The sequence below is a fragment of the Marmota monax genome, unplaced genomic scaffold (assembly GCF_021218885.2).
Source record: "Marmota monax isolate L192 unplaced genomic scaffold, Marmota_monax_Labrador192_F-V1.1 WCK01_AAM20220418_F8-fsc00011, whole genome shotgun sequence".
Lineage (NCBI taxonomy): Eukaryota > Metazoa > Chordata > Mammalia > Rodentia > Sciuridae > Marmota > Marmota monax.
Genome location: NW_026693082.1, coordinates 5,773,807 through 5,798,099, shown reverse-complemented (window position 1 = coordinate 5,798,099; position 24,293 = coordinate 5,773,807). Strand labels below are relative to the sequence as shown.

At 48.2% G+C, this 24,293-nt stretch overlaps 1 long non-coding RNA gene across 1 annotated transcript; it reads left to right on the top strand.

Annotated features, from left to right (window-relative positions):
• The first annotated feature begins 766 nt into the window (after nucleotides 1–766).
• On the top strand, nucleotides 767–21,466 carry LOC124099262 (uncharacterized). Its single transcript, XR_006853900.2, has 3 exons — nucleotides 767–1,093; nucleotides 18,241–18,508; nucleotides 19,902–21,466. It is a non-coding gene; the product is annotated as an uncharacterized LOC124099262 (long non-coding RNA).
• The last annotated feature ends 2,827 nt before the right edge of the window (nucleotides 21,467–24,293 follow it).

Sequence of the window (24,293 nt, the reverse complement as noted above, 5' to 3'; positions counted from 1 at the left end):
AAAGAACATTTAAAGAGACACAGTCCGTGGATTTGGATGCAAATAATTGTTTGCCATTTAAAAGGTATATCCGGGGCTTGGTTTTTAGTATCTGAATTGTATGCATAGTTCAGACTCTAAATGTGATGCCTCCGATTGGAGCCGATCCCAGGAACTATTTGGTTCAGCCCTTGTGCTTTTTGTAAAGAATTTCTCAGGGGACGAAAGGAAATGCAGCCTGAAATGCTTCAACATTTACAACAGGAGTTGGAGCCTGTGGAATTCAAGCCAAATGTTTTTATTATAAACAGGGCAGCCCAGGACCAAACTGAGAAGAACACGCTCAATTGCCAAGCCTCCTGCCCAGACCCAACCTCTGCACAGGAAATGGTCCCCTCCATCTCACTGGTGGCCCCCTCCCCTCTTGGGGTTCTCCATTTTTTCCACTGTGCTTTACCTTCCCTTCTAGGCCTGAAAAGGAGATAAAGAAAGAAAAATCTTCTCAAGCGTCATGGAATCACAGGAAATGAATTAGGCTCTCAGTTCAGGAAAACTAGGGACAGGCTGACCCCCCCTCCCTCCCAGATGGGTTCAGCCTAGACTGGAAGTGAGCAGAGTCCTGGCCTCCTCACCTGGCCAGACCCTGGCTTTAAAGGTAACCACTGTTGCAGCCTCTGGGGATTTTATCCTACAACTCACGAGAAGGGAGACTGTGAGGATTTATTCGGTATCAAGTGCATCCTGTCATCACGCAAAATATCAAACAACTTGGCCCCTGAACTGAGAGAACATAAAGCCTTGAGGAGAGAGAGTTCCTGAATATTGAGAAGTTAATATTGAATACGGGCGGTAGATGATGCAGGTGTTCCCAGAAAGAGGCAATTGCCCATGAAGGTGAAGTCATGAAAGTCATCACAGGAGACTCTCATGATTGGAGGTGAACCTCCAGTCAGACCTCAGAGGAAGCGGGGGTGGAACCCACAGAGGGACTGGAGGAGGGCATGCCTGGGGGAGACCCGGTGTTAACAAGGTCCAGAGCACAGAACATAGGGGAAGACACAGACGGTCCATCTGGCTGAATTTGAAGGGTCTGAGAAGCACAGGAGAAGAAAAGGTAGGAGAATCGATACAGATCTGCCGTGGCATCCCTGTGGATGACCTTGGTTTTTTTGTTTTTGTTTTTGTTTTGTTTTGTTTTAAGATTGCAAGCAACAAGGATACTTGACTTACCTTAAGTGAAGGGGGTTGAATCTACTAAGACAATGAGGAGGTACTTCAGCAAGAGAACATAGCCCTGCCTCTAAGAAAAGTTGGGACAGGCACGTCACCAAGCTCTAGAGATAGGCACACACCGTGAAAACTGAGTGCTTTAAAATAGAGCTACTTAGAGACGTTAAGGTCTAGTAAAGCCAACAGATCAGGCAGAGACGGCCGTTGGGATTTTAGTTTATTACTCACAGTTCCCAAGAGGACAGGGGGTGCCATGCTTTGGGGACCACCTTCTCACCAGGGTGAGAGGAAGGGTGGGGAACCACGGGCAGGAGCCCAAGGCAGAGGTGGGAAGGGTGATGCAAGTTGAGCAGGCCCAGGATTTGTAGGTCGAATACTTCGCATGGGACCCGGAGTGTAGGGGCTACGCCTAGTCTGATTCTGGCCTGGGGATGATTAGGGCAGGTCCGCAGTGGTCCTGAGAGTAGTAGGGGTAGGGACTCTGGATTTGTTGGTTTGCTTCTGAAAGGCATGCTTGGGTGGCGGTGGGGAATGCAAGCCATTGCCATCTCTAAGACTGACTACTCTTGGGACAAGCAGTCCCTGTCAGGTCAGTGAGGCCCCAGATCTCAAAGCATCAGAATACAGAAAATGGTCATGGTCAACACTGTGGAGATCAGTTCAGGACACAGCCATCTTGTTGTTATCCCCATGACTGCCACGGCAGTGCCCAGATTGGGTGACTCATCCTCAGCCCCTCCCCGACTCTCCTCTGTGCTCCCATCTGGAGTGAGACTCCCAGGAGAGGATCAGATTGATTCTGAGGCTCATCCAGCCCTGGCTGTTCTTGGGCAGCCCTTGATGTCAGGCCCCATGCTGGCTGCCTAGGAATCAGATGCCCCCTCGTGGTCTAATCAGTTTAATAGTGAGTCTCATGGCTTGGCAAGCCATGCTCAGAGCCCCTGGTGGTGGGGGAGGTCCAGGTGGGGAGACCCTTCTGAGGATTCCAAGAAGGAGGAAACACAACCGGCCAGCCCTTCACATGGCCCTTCCCACACAAAGCTTTTGGAAACCAGGAATTGAGTCTGGATTACAACCGTAGATGTCCCCAAGGATTCTAAACAGGGTGGTGACAGAAGATGAACTTGGCAATAATTTGGGGGATGCATTGGAGAGGAAGATCCTAGAAACGGGAGGACTCACCAGGATCGAATAAGGTCCTCGTGATCCTGGCACCCGGAGTGAGTGGTGGCCATGGATTGGAGAAGAAGGCTCTTTTCCAGAGACAGGCCACAGGGAGCATTGACAGGGCTTAGTAACTGACCAACCAAGGAGGAAGGGCAACACTGAGGTTGCGAGCCTGGGGATGGGAAGGAAGGGGCCTCCCTGACAGAAACAGCCAAGCATGAGAAGGGCACAGACAGCAGGGTATCCAGTCTAGACATCTAAACCATATCAGGAGGTGGATCCTGACAGTCCCCAACCCTTGCTGAGTAGGAAACACTGGCTGTGGCCATGAGACCCACCTCTGTCCAACTGGGAGCTTTAAAGGATGAAAACGTGACTCTCTATCCATCCCTCTGTTGAAGGGCACCTGGGTTGGTTCCACGGCTTGGCTACTGTGAGTGGAGCTGCTATAAACACTGACGTGGCTGCGTCATTATAATCTGCTGATACTAAGTCCTTCGGATATAAACCTAGGAGTGGAAGTTACTCAGCCATAAGGAAGAATGAAATTATGGCATTTCCCAGTAAATGGATAGAACTGGAGAATATCGTGCTAAGTGAAATAAGCCAATCTCAAAAAGCCAAAGGCCTAAAGTCTCTTTGATATAAAAAATGGGACCCTAATTGTTATATTCCATGTAATGTATAATGTCAAAATACTCTTACTGTCATGTAGCTCTAAAAAGAACAAATAAAAAAGGGGGAAAAACATAACTCTCATGCAAATGTATACTGAGCACCTGACACAGACTTGCTTTGCTGACTGACGAGGGGCCAACTGGAAAGCCCAGCTCAGAGAGGATTGTGGAACAGGCGCTTGCATGTTTCCTTGGGAAAGGAATGTGGAAGTAAGTTTGCTAAGCTAGATAGACAAAAAGATTTACTGTCCTACAGGGCTGTAAAACTATCCTTTTAAGCTATTTTTCTATTGGGCAGAAATGTTTGCATCTCTAATGGACAAAAAATAATTTGCAACTTAACAATCTTTTACAAGTTAATGTCTAACTCTGCACTGTTTGGTCCCTACTCACTAGTTAATTGTAGGCACAGTTCCCTAGAAAGCTATGTCATTAGAGGCTGGGGCTATAGATAGCTCAGTTGATAGAGTGCTTGCTTTGCATGTGCAAGGCCCTGGGTTAAAAAAAAAAAAAAAAAAAAAAAAGCTAGGCCCTTTTGCCTGGGCCTCTTAGACAAATTCCAGAATGATACTGAAAGGCCCCACAGTTATCCTTTAGCTTTATTTCTAAGTTTTGGTTAAGTTCTAACTTCTCCATCCTGCTTTAAGCGGTTAGATCTCAATTCAAGCCAAAATAAACCTTTCCATTTTATAATTTGATTATCTTACATATTTTGTTACAGTGACACAAAACTGACTAACATAGCACACGTGGAAAAGAGGAAGGTACAAAGTAGCTAAACACATTTTAAGAAGCTAATTCTCATAAAGAATCAGTCCATAAAAGGAGGAAGGTGTCAGTCCTTCTTAAAGGCCGTACCTCCCACCACTGCTACATTGACAACCAAATTTCAGCACAAGTTTGGGAAATGACCAACCACATCCAAACTATAGCACCACCTTCTTTTGGCCTCCCTGAAGGATTCATTCTGTTCATTTGCTTCCACAAAGTCAGGTTTCACCCTTGCAGCAGTTATGTCAGTCAATTCCGACACCTGCTAAAATGGTCAGGAAGGCTTTATTTAGGATTATCGCAAAAGGAGTCGCGATTATCATGAGAGGGGAGAGTGAGCCCCCTCCAAAAACAAGAAGGACAAGTGGAAACTTCCAGCCAATGAGCAGGGCTAAGGGGAGAGCAGATGAAAAACGACGAAGAAGAGACCTGGAGAATGGGAGGTTTCTTGCTAAACCAATTGAACAACATTCTCTGGATGGCAGACAGGGGCAATCAGGGAGTGAGTGGGGATGAAGCATTTGATCCCTTACGAGGAGGGTGATCATATATCAAGGGGCAGGGAACGCCTACCAGACTAACTTAGCGGGATTATAGCAAAGAGTGGGTGGTCCAGGCCCAGTAAGGGCAGAAGAGGAGCCCAGTGCGTGATCTAAGTTCCAGACCTGGCTGAGGAGAGAGCAGAGAGAAGCCCAACTAAGGTTGTCAGTGCCACTGCTCTATGTTTATGTGTTTGTGTGGCCGTGAAATTCTGTCTTCATTTCTACACCGTGAGCTCCTTGTTCACAGGGCCCTTCTGCCTCTGCTTACCATGTGCTATGATCTGGGCGTGGTTTCATGTGCTGGAAGACTGGTATATTATGGGATACCAGCATAGGGTGTTAAAAGACGGTGGAGCCTTTAAGAGGTGGGGCCTAGTAGAAGGTAATTGCATCATGGGGGACACCACCTCAGCAGGATTAATGCGTGTCTTGCAGGAAGGAGTTGGTTAGAGCTCCAGGAAACGGGTTGGTTACCACAAGCTGAAGAAACCCTTCAGCTTTCTCTTCTTGCTCTCTTACTTCTGCCCTGACCATGTACCATCTCACTCTTGCACGTGTTTCCTCCATGTGATGCCACCCTTCATGTTATGATGCATCAAGAGGTCCTCACCAGATGTAGTTGCTGGACCTTGAACTTTCAGCTTCCAAAGCGATGATCTAAATCAACCTATTTGCTTTAGAAGCTACCAGTTTCGGTTTTTTTGTTATAGCAACAAAAAGATAAATTAAGACCTCATGATATCCCAGCATCTATGCTGGATTGGAGGCATCAAAAGTGTTCTTCAATACTGACTATTGATGTGATGAATTACATTTTTTGATTTCCTTATGTTGAATCAACCTTGCATCCCTGGGATGAATCCTACTTGATCATGGTGCACAATCTTTTTGATATGTATTTGTATTCAATTTGAGAGAATTTTATTGAGAATTTTTACATCAATGTTCATTAGAAATATTGGTCTAAAGTTTTCTTTCTTTGATGTGTCTTTGCCTGGTTTTGGAATCAGGGTGATATTGGCCTCATGGAATGAGTTTGGAAGTGCTGCCTCTTTTTCTATTTCCTGAAATAAATTGAAGAGTATTGGTATCAGTTCTTCTTTAAAGGTCTTGTAGAACTCTGGCTGTGTAACCGTCCAGTCCTAGGCTTTTCTTGGTTGGTAGGCAAAATGTGGCATATATACACAATGGAATATTATTCAGCAATAAAAGAGAATGAAATCATGGCATTTGCAGGTAAATAGATGCAGTTGGAGAAGATAATGCTAAGTGAAGTTAGCTAGTGCCAAAAAAAAAAAAAACAAAAACAAATGGCGAATGTTTTCTCTGATATAAGGTGACTGACTCATAGTTGGGTAGGGAGAAGGAGCATGGGAGGAATTGATGAACTCTAGATAGGACAGAGGGGTGGGAGGGGAAGGGAGATGGCAGGGAATTAGCAATGATGGTGGAATATGACGGACATCATTATCCAAAGTACATGTATGAAGACACGAATTGGTGTGAACATACTTTATATACAGAGATATGAAAAAATTGTTCTATATGTGTAATGAGAATTGTGATGCATTTTGCTGTCATGTATTTAAAAAATAAAACCAATAAAAAAATAAAGATTAAAAAAAATAAAAAATAAATCCGACTGACTAGATGAATAACGGAACACTGTATACACCAAGCTAAGGGAATGCCCTGGAAGAGAGGAAACAACCCACACTGTAGCTAATTCCTTGCCTGCCTGCCGTTCCCCCTCTTCTTTGTTTCTGTTTGCTAAATTGCACCTTTTCTCATTTGGCTGCCTGTCTGGGAATTCAGCTGGGGGAGCCGCGCAGTCAGACTGTTTGCTCCTGCAGTTCTGGCACTGACTCAGCAGCCCAGAGGCCACACAGAGCAAGGTCCCAGGAAGGGGTGTGCAGACGCAGCCGGCCTCCACTCCCTTGGCCCAGGCTGTCTGCTGTGCACAGGCCGCCCTCTGCCTGAGCTGTTCCTGTTCCCCCACCAGCCAGAAGCTAGAGGAGACCCAGGAGGGCAGGACAGCCATCTAATGGACTCTTTATGCAGTCTGGGGGTGGGGAAGGCCTGTAGAAATCTGAGGACTCCTCTTCTTAGAAAACCACCTCTTTAAAACCCAAAGATGGAGAGAGGGCGGTTGTGCTCCCTTGTCTGGATGCCTTCACTTCCCGTCCCTTTGACAGCGCTCCTCCCAGCCTGTCCCACCTATGGGAACTTGTGGGCCTCCTTTTCTCGCTCTTGTGTTCCTTCCTGGATTCTGCTTTCTCCAGGTCGGGGGCCCTACGCTCAGGGCTCAGAGCACCTCTCTGAACACTCACTCCTCGTGATCCCCTCCTTAGGTGATCTGACCCAGACAGCCCAAGGTCTGCGTGCAGCCCAGACCCTCCCCGGGACACCAACCGTGCATATTGCACAAGGCAGCTTCTAAGATGGGCCCCCCCAGTCAGGCGCAGAGGCTCACCCCTGGAACCCCAGTGGCTCCGGAGATTGAGGCAGGAGGATCTAGAGTTCAAAGGCAGCCTTAGCAATTTAGCGAGATTCTAAGCAACTTGGGGAGACCCTGCTTCTAAATAGAGGGCTGGGTTAAGCACTTCTGGGAAGAAGAAGAAGAAGAAGGAGAAGGAGAAGAAAAAGAAAAATCAGTCCTCAGGTCCCCTGTGCCTGGTGCTCAGCTATTCATGCATCTTCTCCAGTGGGGGCTGGATTGCTTCGGGATGAGGCTTCTCTCTCTTGCTTGTTCACTCTGATGGAAGCTGGTGTTGTGAGCTGCCCCATGGAGAGGCCCACATGGCAGGGGACTGAAGACAGTCTTCAGCCAACAGCTAGTAAGGACTTGGCACAAGCCATGAGCCCGCAGCTGCCCACAGGAGCTCAGAAACAGCTCCTTCCCAGTAGAACCTTCAGATAAGACATGGCTCCAGAGGGCAGCCTGCTGTGGGACCCTGAGCCAGGCTGTTCAAGCTGAGCCCTGAGCACATAAGCTACGAGACAATGGTCAGGCGTGCTCTGGGAAAGGGACCTGAGGTCAGGACCCAACCAGGCTTCACCCAGACTCCTGACCTGTAGAGACTGTGGGATACTAACTGTGTGCTGTTTTAAGCCACTACATTCATGGGTAATTTATCACACGGTAATAGGTCGTTGGTGCTACCTCCGACTACCTGCTCTACGTGGATGGCTAGGGGACACCTCACTGCTAAACCAAATCTCCATTTCCTGTCATAAGACCAGAGGGAAGAAAGAAGAGAAACACAGACACAAGTGGAATCGCTATGCTGCAGACAGTGAGGGGGGCTCTGCAGACCCTCCTGGTGACAGATCTCAGAGGAGGAAATAGCTCGTGTTGGGAGTCAGAAAACAAAATCTGTCTGGGGTGCCAGCATGGGCACCCCAACTCTGGGGAAATCTGGGTCAAACCTCCTGCTGATCATCTGGCTACATCACGTGGACTGGTCAGTACGGGTAACTGTGAGGGTCCCTGCACAGATGCTGTCCACTGGGTGCACAGACAGCCTGAGCCGAGAAAGAAAGGAGGTGGCCCCCATGACACAGAGTCACCAAAACAGCACCAGGTGCACATTTCAACCTTTAAAAAGAATAAATAAACCTAATGTTCAGTCACCTGTTTAAACACTTCTTTGATGAGAATGCGACTGAACACTCACAAAGGTAAGGAATGCTCCCTGCTTAGATGAGCGGTTCTGGAATTCACTCCTGGGATCCCTCAATAAAAAATGGCAAAATTTTAGCTCGTCCCCAGCACACCTCCATTCTGGGCAGACTCTAGGGAGAGTCCCAAATCTGAAAACTAGGACGCAATCTCCTTCTGTCTGTTTTTTGTTTTCCTAACACTTTATCATGAGATCATGTTTTGTAAACCGAAGTCTGTGACCTCACTCTATTAGCTCACTTGAGCCTCCCATAACCCATGAAAGAAAGAGAATCCATGACTTCGAGGCCACTTTAAGTGGAAACTAAAGCTCAGCAAGGTGAGTGGCCTGCCTAAGATCACGCGGCTGGTTTGTTCTGGAATCAGGTTCCTGACAGCTAAGCCAGGTGTTCACTTGTTCTTTTGCAACGGAGGCCCCGGGGTGACCTTGAGCTGTATCCACCCCAGGTTTCCCCCAGCATGACAGAGATCAAAACTGTCCACAACCATGTTTATCAGACCTCTCAGCCTTGAAGGACCTCCTGAGATGAACGTGCCCTGGGAGCAGAGGAAGACATAAGGGTCCTGCTTGTGGTGGTCAGAGGGAAGAGAACCCCCCCCCCCCCGCAGGACCTCGTGGTGGACAGTGGACTTTTCTCCAGCGCCAGTGTTTCAGGGGCCTGAAAGATGTGTGCACACAGAGTGGAGCCCAAGGGGATGAGTGCAAAAGGCAGCGAGGAACTTCCCCTGTGGCAGAGCAGAGGTCTGGGGAGCCTCGGCACCTCAGGAGTCCCAGGGTCTCAGGTGCAGCACTGGCGATGGGTAACGGGAGGTGGCATTGGAGGTTACAGTGTTGTGTTCACAGACACCTCAGCCACACCTGGAGGCTGACTGTGGACCTCACACGCTCGCCATGGCAACAAGATGAAGCTGTTGGCCTCACCGATGAAGCATCCCGTGGTCTACAGATCTTTGTGAGAATGGGTGAGTTCCATGGGGGGCCGGGAGGGGGAGAGACAACCAAGGATGCTGAGTTTGGGGTCCAGTTTGTTGCACAGGGAAAGGGAGTCGGCATCCACAGGAAGGCAGAGGGAGAACCAAGAAAAAAAAAATCTTCCTAGGTTTCCATAAACTCCGCAAGGACTTTAGACACTCAAGCTATAGAACTGGAGATTTGGGACGATCCTATTTCAAAATCCAAGGAGGTCCCCAAGGACTCTGATTATGAAATGAAGTTCCAGGGCTTGTCCAGGTAATCCAACTCCCATTCCAGGGTTCTCTTTATCTGTCATGATCTTCCAAGTTACACCAGATCACTCAACTCGGAGAACTCCCCAGCTGTCTGGAGGTGACAGCCTGACATTCACTTGACAGACACCCAGCTCTCCCCACCCCCTCTGCCTCAGCTGGATTTTTTCTAAATGCCAGTTTCTGCCTGTCCTGCGGATGTTTACTGAGTCTAAAGGAATCTTCATTTCCTAAAGGTTTGCTCTCGTAATACGTGAAATGACAGGTCTTTGCAAATCCATCCCTGGTTTATTGATTCTGACAGCATGCTCCAAGGGACATGGAGTGAGCACAGACTTCCTGTGTGGAGACCACCCAGGAGCTGCAGGGAGGTTCTCTGGCTGTGCCTTCCTAGAAGGCACCGGGGACTTCACCATTAAGGGGCAGCAGGCTACTCATTCATTTGCTGGCAGCTAATCCAACAGCTGAGATCTGAGCTGAAGATCTATACCGGATGGAGGCTGCAAGGTCCCTGCTCAAACGTCCCTGAAGTGATGGAGAATGGAGACCAGCGCTAATCACCCTTTCTAAGCAGAACCATTCTCAGGTGCCATGCATGACTTCCTTCTCCACCGGTTCATGAAGGGCATCATGTGCCAAGTGCTGAGCTGTGTGCTTGGAATTCACTGGTGAGAGAGATCAGCCCATGGCCCTGCCCTCTGGACAGAAATGGGGGAAGACAGACCAATAAACACTTAGACTGCAGTGTCCAGTCAAACCTGGTCATAAACCCCAACGACACAATCCCAAATGGAATAATCCCAAATGTTGAAATCCTAAAAATCAATTCCCATTGAGGTGGGAAGCTCTGTAAGAAGGGTGGAGCACTGAATCTTGGAGGAGGGATTAGTGCACCTTCTGTTGGACACAGGATAGCTGTCTCTTGGAGTTGAACAAATACCTAGCAACCCAGAAAGCTTTATTTTGAGGGTGTTTGCAAGGGAGTTTCCAGAAGGGGGATTAGTTTGTAAATCTGAGCAGACCAGGTGGGGAAGGTCTGCCACATGGAACAGGAGTGTGAACGTGTTCTCTCAGGAGAGAGCCATTGAAAGTAAAAATAGTAATGCAAGGCTTCAGAATATAATTAATGTGACTGCAAAAGCCACCTCCGGCCTCCTGCAAGGACCCCCTCCATACACCTGCCCCTCATCTATCCCTGAGATACACTTTTTCATATGTCAAGCTTTCTTCTTTTGTTTTGGGGGAGAATATTCTGTTTTGTTTCCTTTTTCTTTTCTTTTTTTTTTTTAGTTTTTTTTCCCACGAATTTTTAAATTGTTAGTATTAAATTGTTAGTATCATTTTTCACAATTCACTATATGATATATATGATATATTATATATAATGATATATATAATATTATATACATATATAATCTTTAAAATATCTTTGCATCATTTCAAATACTGGCCATGTAAATTGCATAAAGACTTTTAGAGAGCTCTAGATTTATTTTTGTGCATTTTTGTGAAGGTGCATTACCACAACATCACCTTTATGGGTAAGCAGGATGCATGTATGTGAAAATGTTGAATTATCCTCAGCAAAGGAGGGGATGTCCTTTTCACACACACACATTTATGGAACTTAAATTCTGGAGGTCTTGGCTCTTTGGACAACTCCATATAGAGTGGTGACCCATCCTGGCTGGGGGCCAATCTCATCAAAAATCTCAGGTTGCTCAACATAGGATTTTATATGACCACAGTTATAAAGCTGGAGACACACAATTACCACCCTAGTGATATGTGTCTGTATATTTCAATTTTGGACCTATTTATTTGTAAATACATTTCATCTGCCCATATATTGTATATACCTATGTGACTGTTGTTAGAATACCTGTGCTTGCAAAAATACATTATTATTGTGTAAAGTGGCCTATAAAGTGCTCTGTTAGGTTTTTATAGGCTTCTCAAATAAATTCCCTCTTAAAATCTAAATAAATGTCTTTTAAATATTTTTTAAATTATTCTTTCTAGATAGTATGTATTTGGGGATTTTGATCTTTGGGGATTTCAAAATTCAGGACTACGGTGATTAGGATTGCAGAGTATGGCTCAAACCAATCTAGAAAAACCCCAATGCATGTTCTCTAGGGAAACTTTATACCAAGATAGTGCATGAGTGTGTATGTGTGTGTGTGTAAAAGAGAGAGAAAAAGTGTATGTGTGTGTAAGAGAGAGTGTATGTGTGTGTATGTGTGTGTGCGCGTGTGTGCACTTCAAATGAGATATGAATTCAAAAGGAAGAGGAAGCTGATTATCCAAAGTGAGATGATCAAAAATAAACAGGCTCATGATGCGGCTAGGGAGGCCACATCATTAACCAGAAATATTCAGAACTGGCAGTTAAGGACGCTCGGAGGCAACACTCACCAGCAAGACGATAGAAAGAGGCTGGGCACTAACTTGTGCCTTTGAGAGGGAGACTGGGGACTGTCTTCCCTGAGGAGGTCGAAGGGCTGCCCTGATGACGGGTCCCTACTCAGGGGCCAGGATCTGGAGAAACCAGACAGGTCCAAGGGCCTCCTGCACACGCAGGGACTCAGGCTCAACCTGGAGAGTGAACCTGAACGTGCAACAAAGGAGCAAAACCAAGCAGAGGATGAGAGCACGCTGGGTGTGCAAGAGCCGGCCCTGAGCCTACACCCCAGCTGTGCTGGTCATTCGCACCCCACGCCCACTCTGTGCTCCAGACCACCACGTTCTGCCTCAGGACAGCTCCAGGACCTGAACCCCTGCCATAGGCACCTGCTGCCGCAGTCTGGCTGGGCGCACAATCACGAGCCACCACACAGCTTGCAGATTCAAACAGCAACTCTTTATTCCCGAACTCACACCAGCCGTCTACAATCACGTTCTGGGGAAATCCACGTTCTCTGCCCAAATCCACGTTCTCTGCCCAAATCCACGTTCTCTGCCCAAATCCACGTTCTCTGCCCAAATCCACGTTCTCTGCCCAAATCCACCTCCACTGGGCTTCTATCTCCCAAAAAATACTGTCTGAATCCCGTGAGAACTCAAGGGGAACTCAGGCAGCAGGATACGCCCTATTCCCAGCAGGAATAATCTTAAACCTTAAGCCTGGAACCTAAACCGGGAACACCCTAATCCGCCTTGGTCCTTGAGCAAGGTCACCTACATTCAATGTCACTGCAACATGTCAGCAACATGGGGTACGCTGGCAAGGAAATTGTCATACCTACTTGGCTAATGGCTCCCAGCAACCTGCCAAAGACCAAGTTCCTCCCCCAGCTCGCAGCCCCCACGGCCACCCTTATTCCCAGTTTACAAAGAAATTGCTGAATCTCTTGTGAGCTATCTAGCCACAAGATTTTTGTTGTTGTTGTTTTGAGGTGCTTTTGGGATTTTTTTTTTTACTGACCTTAACCAAGCACTTTCTCAACAACAAGAACAAAATTCAAATACTAATGTATTTGATGAATATTTATTAAGTGCCGTGATGTACCAGGCACTCTTCTAGGAGCAGACAATACAGAGGTGAACAAAAAAGATCGTGTGACCTCTTGAAGTTTACTTTCTAGCTGGGAAAGATTGGCCAAAAATAAAAATAAAAAACTTGTAAGATGTATGATGTTAGGCAGATGTATGTTCTACTGATAAAATAAAACAGTTAATGGAGATGGAGAGTGTCACTAGGGGGTGGTGGAGTATAATTTCATGAACAGAAGACAGGTGACCCTTTGCTGAGAGGGTGACACTGGAGCCACTACCTAGGGAAAGTGAGCCAATTGAATATTTGGAGAAAGAATGTCCCAGAGAGAGAGAAACAGGATATGCAAAGGCCCTGAGGTAGAGCTTACCTGACGTCTTGAGGCGCAAGAAGGGCAGTGAAGGTGAGTGGGTTTAGCAAGGGCAAAGAGACAAGGGGGGAAGTGGGTGTGCAGACCACATGAGTTCTGGATGGTCCTGGCAACATCAGCATCCTTTGAAAGCTTGGTTGAAATGCAGAGTCCTAGGTTCTACCCCAGAGGCACCAAGGCAGAGCTGCATCTTCCCAAGATCGTGGAAAGATCTTGGCTCATAGGTAGTTGGAAGTTCACACAGCCTGAAGGGCCCATGGTGAGGCCTCTGCTATTGGCTTTGAGCAGCGAGCGAGGTGGGATACCAATGGAGACCTCGAGCACTGGAGGAACATGACCTGAGGATCCCCCAGCTGGTGTGAAGAGAATAAGCTGAAAGGGAAGAAGAGCGGACACTGGGAGCCAGTTAGAAGTCTGTCACTTGGTGAAAGGTGGCAACCTACATGTAGAGGAGGTGGTAAGGAGCGATGAAGTTTGGATATGTTTGAAGGTAAGATTGGCAGGACCTGCTGATGGATTGGGGGGGGGGTGTGTGAGGTGAAGAGAAGACTTGGGGGTGACCCAGGGTCTCAGGCCAAGCACTCACTGTGCGCCAGCCACCGTGCTTTTACTTCCATTGCTGCTTCTAATCCTTGCAAAGGCCTTCAGAGATCCACTATTGAGACTCCCAGGGCCAAGTCACAAGCCCAGGTGTGCTGCCTCCAATGACCAAGTTCCTCCCCCAGCTCACATCCCCCACGGCCACCCTTCCCCAGGCACCATGCTGGAGGGATGAAGGCTTACAGCTGGACGGGCTTCACAGTAGGTCACCTGTGTGGCCTTGGGCGAGTTACCTATCTTCTGGGAGCTCGGCTTCTCATCCATAAAATGGGTCTATTAATACTTTATAGGATGGCAACGTGAGCAAGGTACCAAATCTCAAATAATGGGCCAAGGCTGTTCATCTGTCTCCAAGCCCCTCTGGGGCTTTGGGCCGACTGTATTGGGTTTCTTAAAAGGCTTATGCCTCGCACAGATATACACACACCTGTGTGCAAAGAACACAAGGAAGAGGAAGAGACGCCAAAGGTCAGAAACAGAGCTGCACAAATTGAAAACATGACCAAGAAGAAGAGAAGGTGGCCCCTGAGCAAGAGAGCAAAGAGGAGACTCAGGACATGGACACACAGCCAGCCAGGAAGATAGGAGTGGAATGACACAGCCAGAGGGGCAAGCACCTCCCAGCGAAAGGTGCTAGTGGCTTCAGGCTTAGCAAGGCCCTTCGCCAGTGGCTGTGGCTTTTTGGACTCCCTGGAGTTCCCAGGGGACCTCAGTGCTTGTCCTCTTTGCATTTTGCAACTCTGATTCTCCTAGCAACCAGGTAAAGATGGGCTATTGTGCAGCTTCATAAGGTGTCACAGCTGTCCTGGGGCTCTGTGTGGACTATGGCGCATGGCACCCAGATGAGGGGATGGGTTTGTGAACTCCCTGAAGCACCCCCTCAGGGATTGACCGCAGGATGCAGGTGCACCTCCCCCTCAGGCTCTGCCTAAGATCCCACCCAGCACCTGAGATGGGTGTGACTTGCAAAGACGTCCATCAATCTGCTGACCACAAGACATCAGGATGCAAGACTCTGCCCTTGAAACCGTGTCCCTGCCTTTGATGTCCCTTAGACAATGAACTCACAGTCCCTCTTTCCAGCATGAAAGTTTGACCCTTAAGGTCAAGAGCCGTCCTGCTCCACTTTCTGGATACTACTTTCTGTGTTGTGTGATTTTTCACCGCCGCCTTCTTAGCTTAATGTCGCAACCAGCCCGTTTAAACCCAGTTTGTCTGGTCTGCACGGGTCGTGGTCCAAAACAAGGCTTTGGGGTTTTGTTTGGTTTTTGGAGTTGTTTTGGGGTTTTTATTATTTTACTCCCAACCAAGATACTCTAAATGACTGTCTGCACAAATATTCAATTGCTTACTTTAGCCACATCAAGACCCATTCACTGGCAGGTTGGAGACTGAGATTCTCAAGGGAAAGGGTGAATCATCCCTTCACCTGGGGGTCTCCCTCTCACAGTCATGAATTTCCCACAGAAATGCAAGGACAGATGTTGAAGCTAAAATTGAACACAGGTGCATTGGAGCTGTGCTGAGAAGACAAGGAAATGAGGAGTGTGACGTTCTCCGCTCTCCAGAGTGAATGTCGAGCCGACTGCATTCCCTGCTGATGGAAAGACAGTGTCACTGTCACCATTGAAGGACAGAAATGTCAGGCAGGAAAGGTACAGGGAAGAACTCTCAGCTCTAGGCTACCCCATTCCCCCACCCCATTATCACTGGTCCCTCTAAAACCTGCCCAAGTGAATGGAGACAGACATGCTCTGGGGTGGAGGCTGACCTTCGGGTATTGGTCACCCTGGCTTCAAAGTGAATTCACTGGGAAAACGGCCACTAATGCAGAGTAGGGTTTCCTCTCAGGAAAATCACTCCACACATCTTTGCTAATTTTAGGTTTTCCCTTTCCAGTAACCACTTCTTGCCCTAGGGGTTTTTATTTTTCAAGCAGATCAGCATTAATTTCCCAAGGAACACTGTAATCATAAGAAATGCTAAAAAGTGGAGTGTTCTGATGACATCTGGCCTCGTTCCTTCTCCTGAACATCGTCTTATGAAAATGTCCAACAGCCAAGAACCAAATTGAATAGAAGCTGGTCTCCTTGTTACAACACCGGTGTTCATTACCAAGTGCCTTTCTCACCTAGGCATGAGGCCCCCGTGTCGGACAGATGACTGCTTTGTAAACTATAATATTTATATTAGAACGTAATTGTTGAGTTCTTATGTCAAGACCTACAGAGGGTCTGAGATTTTCCCCCATCTTTGAGCCACCAGGTTTCACTTTGCTGGCACAAGACACGAGGCTCCTGGATCTGAGATGAAAAACTTCCACACAACACCCTCACATCACAGAGTGTCAGCATATTTGTGCCAGTGTCTGGCCACAAATCCCACAGCATGACAGGACACGACAGACCTTGATGGGTACTGCCCACGCAGACACAGATGGGGGCGCACAGTAGCTGAAGGACTCAGGGTCAAGGGCCAGCACTTTGGAGTGAACAGCAAACATGGTAGGAAGCAGCAAACAAACTGTTCTGCCTCCTGCCCCAGAGGAGTCACACTGTGGGCATCTTGACCTACTTAGATGTCGGTGTGACTAGCTTGGACGCTGCTCAGCATCAGATGGGTGAACCCTGCAGTCCAGCACCCGCAGCCAGAGCATGTAGGGAGGCTCAGTGTCCACACATTTGCCCTGCCAACATCTTCATTCATCCCCGTGTTCTCTTCTCCAATCATGCCATTGTAAGAGACCTTTTCTTATAATGTCCAAGTTACTTCACAGGCAACTAAAAATCTGGCCTGATAACCATATCTCCCAGGCAACACATCTCTCTTATAAAAAAAAAAAAAAAAAAAAAAACTTCTCGGAAGAGAAAATTCAATTAAATATAAAATCAAGGCTTTTCCAGCATTCTCATGTGTTTGGTTTAAGCTGACTTCAGTTACAGAGTCACTGAAGCCAAGAAAGGTACTTGTTTGGGGGAGGGATCTCTATGCTCTGTTGTTCTATGTGGCTCTTGAAGCTGATGACTAACAAATGCGTTGGGTGGTGTGTTGGGGTAGCTCTCAACAACAAATGCTCCTAAAAATGTCATTGAACATTCTTCCTTTAAGCACTGGTGGATCTCGGGCCACTTGGAGGTGCACAGTATGGGTGTCTGTGATACAGGGTAGCAGTTCCCTATGGAACTTTTATTTTCTGTTGATGCTTTGGCATCTGGGGACTTGCAGACCCTAGAAGTACCTCCCTTCCCAGAGGTAGCCAAGTCCTAGAGAGAGCAACAAAAACTCTTCCAGGAACTTTTTTTTTTTTCAAATGAAAACTAATTCTAGGATCTCACCCCAACTGCCTGCTCTATTGGGTTTTCACTTTCAGGGCTACCATCTGCCTGTCCTAATTAACCCAGGACCCGATATTAGAAAACTACAGACAGTCCCTGTGCTCCAGGGCCCACCGTGTTCACACAAGCCAATCCTAAGCCCACTTGGCTTGCCTTGCTTGGTCCTCTCTTGGAAACCACGATGAAAACTCTTGCTCGCAGCTCCTCCGTTTCCCTCTGCCTCTGAATGATCCAATGCGACGACCTCAGGACTGCTCCTGGGGGTCCACAACACATAGCTTGCCCCTTCCTGTTGGGAACCGTGAACTGCAACTGTCTTCTCAATAGCAGTCATTCCTGATCTGTGGCCTTTCTTTTTTCTTTCCATTTTCCCATTAACACAGGCAATAGCATGTCTACTGAGGAGAGGTCTTTGGGTGAGAGGAGAGAGAATCCAGGTTTGTTGTAGTAGGATCTGCTCTGTCAGTGCAACAGTGTGGTTTTTTTGCTCATTTAATATTGATACTGAGATTCAAACACTGTACCAGCTGCCCACCTGACATCCCTGCTGGGACGTCTCATAGGTATCTCTAATTGCACTGTCCCTAACTGAACCCTAGAGCTCTCCTCCTCAGAGGACATGCACTCACGCATGCGCGCACTCACACACACACACACACACACACACCCCACAAACTATTTTTCCCCACCTCCATACACGGCTTCTTCATCCATTAAATGGCTCATTCTAGAAAAATTGCTGTCTTCCTTGATATTCTCTTCCCTTTCAATCCATCACCCAGCCGTTGAGACATCTCTCCATGCTCCCATTTCTCTGCACCTCTACTCACCTCGTTCTAAGCCAGGGCCATTGCTAGCCTGGACTATTTCAAGAGCCTCCTCATCCGTTTCTCCAGATGATAACCCAAAACACCTTTTTAGACATTATAAATCACACACCCTGTCTCCCTTGCTTCAGTTCTCCTTGGAACAGAATCCATAACCCTTTCTGTGGGAGATCTGGTCCCTTCACCTCTTCCATCAACCCTCACCCCTTACCCTTGGCTCCGTACCCTCCAGCCACCCCGTGTTTCTGAGCTCCCTTCCTGCCTTTCTCCACACACTTGGCCCATGTGGTAGACATTACTAGAACTCACCCAGACCCCTGATTCTTTTTTATTCCAGGTTCACGTCTCCCTTGGAATTAGGCCTGGTGTGAGGTGTGCGTTGGTTGGAGAAATGTCAGTGGAAGGGACGCGTGTCACCTCCCAGCGGAGGCATCTAAGAGCCGCCTGCATTTCTCCACACTCTGTTCCCTGCTGTCGTGCTGCTGGAAGACAAGTTAACATGGACGTGCTGCGAGATCAAAGCCTCCTGGAATGCTGAGCCGCATATGGAGGGCAGCTGCCGGGAGGAATTTCCCAGACCCTCAGCCCACTAATGTGCACGAGAAGTAAAAGATGTTTTTTTTTTTTTTTTTCATGTTGAGCCACTGAGACTTGGGGGTCGGCTGTTACTATCTGTTGTGACTAACCCAGCCTGGCTGACAGATTCTCATTCTTCCAGAAAAGTACCCATCCCTGTCTCAGCCTTACAGGGCCACAGACACACACCATGACATGCACATCCACAAACCCACTTACACACAACCAAACCACAGACACGTCTCTGAATTCAGCCTCCTTGTTATTCTTTAGTGTTCTTTGTCCTATCCTTCATAGCCCTTCTATACTGCAATCTATAATTATATGTTTATTTTATATGTATTTGTTCATTATGTGCTTTGCCCAGTAGGCTGTAAGCACCACCTGAATAGGGACCATGTCTGACTCATATGCCAGAGAGCCCCACTAAGCCCAGGCACAGAGCTGGTTGCATCACAGCAACTTATACAGTACTCCTTGAAAGAAAGAAAGAAAGAAAGAGAGAGAGAAAGAGAGAAAGAGAGAAAGAGAGAAAGAGAGAGAGAAAGAACAAATGAACAGGCACTGGGAGTCAAGGGGTGCTACCTTTGGTGGCCAAAGCAGGGACACGGGGTGAGGCTGGGACTGAGCTGGGGGAAAGGCCACGAGAGATTGGAAGTGCAGAAAGCCTGGTGTTCCTCCTCCCACCGCGTGAGGTACCCCCATCTGACGTCCACTTTCTGCCTTTTCTTCTCAATTCCAGTAGCAATTCCTCGTGTGTTGGATAAAGGGCCTGGGGGCGGGGCATGCTGCAAGAAGTCACGAGTGATGGGTCTGTCCCCCATTCTGGTTGACCCTGAACAGAGACCTAGGGACATCTGCAGATGCCAAGAGGAAAATGAGAATTCAAAAGAGCGAGGGGAAGATGGGGATGTGTAAAAGGGGCAGGGCCATCCTCGGGGCCTTTCCCTGACTCTTTCCTTGTCTCCACATCCAGAATTGTTCCCTGTGGAGGAAAAGGGAGCAGGAGAAAGAAAAGAGCCTCAGGGAAAGAGCTTACTGTTCATTTCTTCACCACGTGCCCCTCCAGCCGGCCTGTGCCGCATGCCCTCCATGGTGCGAGTGCTGGGGAGACCATGGACACCAAAAGCACCCCCTGTCTTTGCCCCAGGGAGGTCTTGTGGCTGCTGGTCATCTGTGTTGTGTGGGGAGGGCTTCCTGAGGCACCTCCCCTGGTGCCTGTGTGGAGGGGGTCCTGGCTGCCCTGCAGGAGGAAATTTGGAATAGTGACTCTGGTTCCTCCAGTGCTAATTCCACGAGGTAACATGGCATTGCACCACTTTTTATCTTTTCCAACAGGACATGTAAAGGGCAGGGGTGGAGTTAGTACATGAGTGGAAAATCCGAGTTAAGTCCCCTTCCTTTCCCTTTTTGTCTTTGCAGGGCTTTGTCTTCTGTGTGCCTGGTACATGCTGCTCAGCAACATTCACATGGGCCCGTGAGCCAAGCGTGTCGGGAGCTGCTAGCTCCATTTTTGGCCCAATTTTTGGATTTAAATGCAGGTACCATCTTCAAGGACCTTCCAGAAGAAGATTAAAAAGAAAATACATCAGAAACACCACGTACATCCCCCGTGGCAGCTCTGGTGATCATGCTCTTATTCAGAGATACACGTTGTTTTGGAGATGGGAAAAGGCTGAGCTGGAAAGAAACTGGGTTCATATTGGAATTCACTGTCTACATAAATGTTTATGAAAGTTTAATTCTGCAAGCCAAGCTCGAAGCATATTGTCTACTACTAACAATCGTACTCTAAAGTTTCATAAGATTCTGAAAATTGGGTTTTTTTCTGCCTTCCCCACAACAACCCAGCTCCAAGAGAAGAACATGGCTACCGGGGGGATTGGGTGGGGAGGGAAGCTGGCTTCTGCAACTGGAGAATGAACGAAAACAGCTTGGAGGAGGAGCCCAGACTCACAAGGGAGAGTGAGATAAACATCCAGCAGCGTCTTGGCAGCGAGGAGTACAGGACATCTGCTCCGGGGATGTTGACACTTATCTAAGGGCTGGGCAGGAACCAGCAAAGTCCAACCTGCAGGAACCTAACTGGTCTTAACCTGGGCTTTTGAGATCAAAAGCATGGCTCGTGCCACATCAAAGGTACCACCATGTTCAGCCCAGAAGCTCCTGCTGTAGTACTGTGGCCATCGATAGCTTTGTTCCCAGAACTCTTTGGCAGAGTTGGCATCCTTCACCGAGGTGCTGAAAGCTCAGGAAAGCCCCCTGCATGTGACCCTCTGAAGAATGTTCACTTTCTGAGACAGCTTACCTCCCACCAATTAGGATGCAAGGATTTATAGCATACCTTCCCAGAGAGGTTCAGAAACCTTGGAGATACTGACTCAGTTTCTAGCACAGTCAGCTAGGTGATGATAGAGAACAACCTACAAGAGAAGTTACGCTTTTCTCTCCAGCTGCTAGAACCATGGTCAATGCAAAATGTAAAATGCTGGATTCTGCTAACTTTTGGAAGGGAGCAAGGAAAAAATGGACACATATCTAATCCTTTGTACTTGCCTTTCCCCCTACCCTACTCCAGAGGGGAAAAGCCTTCTGCCACATCAAAATCAACTCCTTAATTGAGTTAATACCTGCACTATGGGGGCCTAGATTGGGTGCTGGGTGAGATACAAAGTTGCATTGGCTATGGGTACGACCTCAAGAAGCCAAAGTCCAGTGGGCCAGACAGACTGGGGACATAATCATTACCAATACCAGGCAGAAGTGATAGTTAAAACACTAACTAAGGTAATTTAGAGGAAAGAAAGATTTATAGATAAGACAACAGTTAAATATGAATCTCAGATAATACTGCATAACTTTTTAGTATGTCACAAATATTACTTGAGATACCAGTCCCAAGGGGGGGCTGGTTCCAGGACTCCCCAAGGATACCAAAATCTGTGGGTGCTCAAATCCTTTGTATAAAATGGTGTAACATCTGCATAGATCCTACACTCATCTTTCCGTATACTTCAAATGATCTCTGGATTACTTATACTACTAGAATATAAATGCAATGCAAATAATTACTGCATTGTGTAGGGAATAATGACAAGAAAAAAAAATCTATACATGTTCAGTACAGAGACAACCATCACCAACCCAGCCACCTTCTCAACATTTGTAGTTAGGTGACTCCTAGGATACAGAATGCATGGTTGCCGTGGGCCAACTGTATTTATACTAAAAAGTCTACATTGTTTATGTGATATTCAAATGTAACAGGGTGTCCTGGGTTTGTAATGTGCTAAGTCAGTTCACCCTATCTATAGAGGGCTTTATGGTATAAATAATATTTCATCTGTTTTAAAAAGACAAGTGAGACAGAGGCAGAAAAACCATGGTTGCCACACACTCAGGATGTTCCGGATCTGCTGCAGAGACCTGCCTCTATATGCTCACAAAGAAAATCCTTTGCAGATTTACAAAAGGACCAGAAATTTGATTTCTTCATGGCCTGCAAGGAGCTGGGAGGCGGGTCCCGGCAGCAGTAGGGATGTGCTGGGTTATGCTGGGATAACAAGCCATCCCCAGGGTCGGCAGTTCACCGTCCTCACTCCAGATCTGGACTGATGAAAAGGCAAAAGAGACATGAAGAGGAGGCCACCACCTAGGACATTCCCAGTTACCATGGCAAACGAAAAGAATGCTGCCAATCAAGGCACAGGTTTTTCAAGTGCACACTCAGAAGTGACACCAAAACATGCCCAAGTTCAACAAAACCACAAAATGCAATTCTGCCCCATGCCTGGGAGCACAAAAACACACCAATCTTTGGTGACAACATGATAGCCTACTTCACTCAGCTCTCACTTCCATTGAACCAACAACCTGTCTTCAAAACACCAGGGAACCCCCAGCACCAGGGATTCCCCAATGTCAGGAGCTCGCAATGCTAAGGGCTTCCCAATGCCAGGGGCCTCCAGTGAGAGGGATCCCCAGTACCACCCCCACCCCAGCCAGAGATCCCTAGATGCTAGGGGATCCTTAGTGCCAGGATCCCTCAATAACAGGGACCCAAGTGCCAGTTTCCTAATGCCAAGAGTTTCTCCATGTCAGGATCCCAATGCTATACCCCCAGTGTCAGGGTCCCCAATGCAAAGGACACCTTCTCCCTGTGTGCTCTAGGTGCTCTGGAAGAGGCCTCTAGTTCAAGGCCATTTCATCCAGGCACAGGGAGCAACTGGGTCTACTCTTGTGCCTTTTCCAACAACACCCATCCTCCTGGGAGGATAAGAAAATCAGTAGTGGCGAGAACACACGGATGGAGGCGCCTGGGGATTTGGGCACCATAGGCAGCCCTCAGCCCCAGCAGCTCACACTGGGGGCAACTCAGTGTCCAGCTCTGCTGAGGACAGTGCTGCCAGTCTCCTCCAGCCAGAGCCTCAGGGGGCAGGCCCAAGACGGACCCAGAGGGTCTCTGGCACCAAAAAGCAGGCAGCGTTGGAAAACCAGCATGGGAAGGAAATGGACACACACACACACATACACATACACATACACACACACACACACACATCCCTGGGCCTCCCAGAGCCTCCCAGGGCCACCCAGACCCTTGCAGCTTGGTGAGGCCTGTTTCTGGAGGAGGCATGACTAATGTTATTGCAAAGTGCCCTGGCTGCGCGCCAGCAGCGCTGTCACCCCTTGGCTGAGCTGCCTGCCGTCAGGTGTGGGCGGGAGACAAAGCGGCCTTCTGTGAGCCTGGGGACAGGGATGCGGGCAGTGGGACAATGGTGTCGGGGAGTCTGGGGGTGGGGGTGGGGGACCGGCGGATGAAAAGGGAACTTGGATCGGAGCTCTGGCTGCCAAGGATCACTGGCACCTAGCAACAGGAGAGGCAGAACCATGAGCGGCCAGGCTAGGTGGAACAAAGGACCAAAGTGTCAGGGCAGCCCTCCAGCAAACCCTCCACCCACCAGGGAACCGGCTTACTAGCAAAGGTTCCAGGTGTGATGCGGTCACCCAGAGTCACAGTCACCCAGAGGCCCAGTGGGAAGCTTCCCTGGGTGCTAGGCTCTGCAACACTCACTGCATCTACATCCTACTCAGGAACGTCACCCTCACTGTGACCCCCCCCCCAGGCAGGAATGAAACAGGCTCCGAGAGGTAAGTGATCTCCAGAGGTCACACAGCTGAGGCTGAGGTTCACCTCCAAGTCTGTCGCAGCCCTAAACAAAATCTGTCCCCATAACCAATAGCTGTGCCCAATAGCACTAAAATAAATGCCATTTCCCTTCCCCTAGAGAAGGACCAGGATTGCCATGAACTCCTTTTTGGTGCAAAATTCAAAGAAGTGCCAGAAAACAGATACATAATGTTCAGATGTAAATCGAAATCCATGCATTATACCCTGGATGAGGAAACTATCAAAATTGTAAATCAAGGACCTAGCCCTGTATCTGGAGAACCCAGGGGTGAGTCCTCCTTCAACTCACCCCACCCCAGATGGGCCCTGCCCTAGAAGGCACCTCTCCTAAGCTGCTTGGTGCACTCTGGCCTGGCCCCTTCACAGCCGCAAAACATCTTCATTCCAACAGACGCAGCAGCACCTGACCCAGCCTCCCGCCAGAATACAGCAAATCCTGAGGCAGGCTCACACTGCTCCACCCCATTGCCACTGCACTTGAGGGAATCAGGGCTTTGGCCTCCCCGTTTCCCCCTCCATGCTACTCTCTTCCTCCAGTTCGCTAATAGCTTCTCACCAGTTTGCTCATAGCTGCTTCTCAAAAAGTCAAGCGATGAAGATTTCAGGTTTGTCTCTCAGGGTTC